The sequence below is a fragment of the Lissotriton vulgaris genome, chromosome 6 (genome assembly GCF_964263255.1).
Source record: "Lissotriton vulgaris chromosome 6, aLisVul1.2, whole genome shotgun sequence".
Taxonomy (NCBI): domain Eukaryota; kingdom Metazoa; phylum Chordata; class Amphibia; order Caudata; family Salamandridae; genus Lissotriton; species Lissotriton vulgaris.
In genome coordinates this window covers 1,600,887,557-1,600,890,114 of record NC_141694.1, presented here as the reverse complement: position 1 = coordinate 1,600,890,114, position 2,558 = coordinate 1,600,887,557, and the positions used below count along the sequence as shown (strand labels likewise).

General features: G+C 53.8%; 1 pseudogene; it reads left to right on the top strand.

The window, feature by feature from the left end:
• Window positions 1–249: 249 nt before the first annotated feature.
• LOC147709186 (18S ribosomal RNA) lies at window positions 250–2,002 on the top strand (annotated as a pseudogene).
• The last annotated feature ends 556 nt before the right edge of the window (window positions 2,003–2,558 follow it).

Here is a 2,558-nt window from a genome sequence, read left to right as displayed (position 1 = left end):
TGCCACCACCGCCAGGCTCCAGCACCCCTACGTCTCACTCAAGCTGCGCCTCGTCCCGCCTCTCCCTCCCGGGGGAGATGGCTGGGCCCGCTGATGCCCATGCAAGCGCACCTCTGCACATCCCTCCAGTGAGCCCTCCCGCCCAGGCAGGGGCCTCCTGCCCCTGGCAGGCTCCTGAGAGGAAAGGGGTGCACGAAGGTTGCGGGTCGGGGAGATGGGCATGTGGCTCACCCCGTCAGCATGTGAGGCTACTTGGTTGATCCTGCCAGTAGCATATGCTTGTCCCAAAGATTAAGCCATGCATGTGTAAGTACAGACAGCGGGTACAGTGATACTGCGATTGGCTCAATAAATCAGTTATGTTTCCTTTGATCGCTCCATCTGTTACTTGGATAACTTTGGTAATTCTAGAGCTAATACATGCCGATGAGCGCTGACCTCCCGGTATGCGCCAATTTATCAGACCAAGGCTAATCTGGGCTCGCCCGGCCGCTCGGGTCGATCGCATGTCCACGTGATGGCGACGATGCATTAGATGTCTGCCCTATCAACTTTCGATGGTACTTTCTGTGCCTACCATTGTGACCACGGGTAATGGGGAATCGGGGTTCAATTCCGGAGAGGGAGCCTGAGAAATGGCTACCACATCCAAGGAAGGCAGCAGGCGCGCAAATTACCCACTCCTGACTCGGGGAGGTAGTGACGAAAAATAACAATACAAGACTCTTTCAAGGCCCTGTAATTGGAATGAGAAAACTTTAAATCCTTTAACGAGGATCCATTGGAGGGCAAGTCTGATGCCAGCAGCCAGGGTAATTCCAGCTCTAATAGCTTATATTAAAGTTGCTGCAGTTAAAAAGCTTGTAGTTCGATCTTGGGATCGAGCTGGTGGTCCGCCACGAGGCGAGCTAACGCCTTTCCCAGCCACTGCCTCTCGGCGCCCAATTGCTCTTGACCGAGTGTCCTGGGGGTCCAAAGCGTTTACTTTGAAAAAATTAGAGTGTTCAAAGCAGGCTGGTCACCTGAATACTTCAGCTAGAAATAATGGAATAGAACTCCAGTTCTATTTTGTTGGTTTTCAGAGCTGGGGGCATTCATATTGTGCCACTAGAGGTGAAATTCTTGGACCGGTGCAAGACGCACCAAAGAGAAAGCATTTGTCAAGAATGTTTTCATTATTCAAGAACAAAAGTTGGAGTAAGATACGGCCGTAGTTCTAACCATAAAATATGCCGACTAGCGATCCAGCGGCGTTATTCCCATGACCCGGCGAGCAGCTTCCGCGAAACCAAAGTCTTTGGGTGGTGGGGGAGTATGGATGTAATGCTGAAACTTAAAGGAATTGATGGAAGGGCGCCATCAGGAGTGGAGACTGCGGCTTAATTTGACTCAACATGGGAAACCTCATCCGGCCTGGACACGGAAAGGATTGACATGATAGCTCTTTCTTGATTCTGTGGGTGGTGCTGCATGGCCGTTCTTAGTTGGTGGAGCGATTTGTCTGGTTAATTCCGATAACAAACAAGACTTCTCTATCCTAACTAGTTATGTGACCTCAGCGGTCGGGGTGAAACTTCTTAGAGGGACAAGTGGCGTTGAGCCACACAAGATTGAGCAATAACAGGTTTGTTATGCCGTTAGATATCCTGGGACACATGCGCGCTACACTGAACATATCAGCGTGTGTCTACCTTTCGCGGATAGGTGCGGGTTACCTGCTGAACCCCGTTCATGATAGGAATTAGGGATTGCAATTATTTCCTATGAACAAGGATTTCCCAGTAAGTGCGGGTCATAAGCTTGCGTTGATTAAGTCCCTGCCCTTTGTACACACCGCCTGTCGCTACTACTGATTGGATGGTTTAGTGAGGTCCTCGGATCAGCCCCGCCGGGGTTGGCAACGGCACTGGCAGAGCGCAGAGAAGACGATCAAACTTGGCTATCTAGAGAAAGTAAAAGTCGCAACAAGGTTTCCGTAGGTGAACCTGAGGAAGGATCATTAACTGCAGAGTGGCCCGAGTGACCGATGGTGTCAGCCCAAAGCTCTCGGCTGCCTCCTGCCAGTACACACCATAGGCACAGGTGTGCCCTATCTGTCGGAGCGGTCTGTGGCCGCATAGGGCGCTCGGGTGAAGACTAGGCCTTCGGCTGGCCTCTTCACCCGGGGTGGTCCCGACCGACACGCAAGGGACAGGGAACAGGAGGCGGCCCCTGTCCCTCTCTGGGAGGGTCACAGCGGTAGGCCCTCCCGAGATGGAACTCAAGCTTACCCGGTATGACCCCCGCATTGGGGGAAAACAGAATGGCAGTGCATCATTGGGCTGGTACCACCCGCCTTGAAAGGCCCTACTGCCACCTGGGCCCTCTGGCACCCACCGGGATCTGGGCGACCGAGGAGTGGCCCTTCTTGTGCAGCAAGATGGGCCTGGAAGAGAAAGGTCCGAGGGCCTGCGAGGGGACCCGGCTCCTCTCGGTGGGAGGCGTGCCAGATGGGGAGCTGCCTGGCTCTTCCCTTCCGGCACCTCCGACCCGGGCAAGGGTGGGGTGGGCTGAAAAAA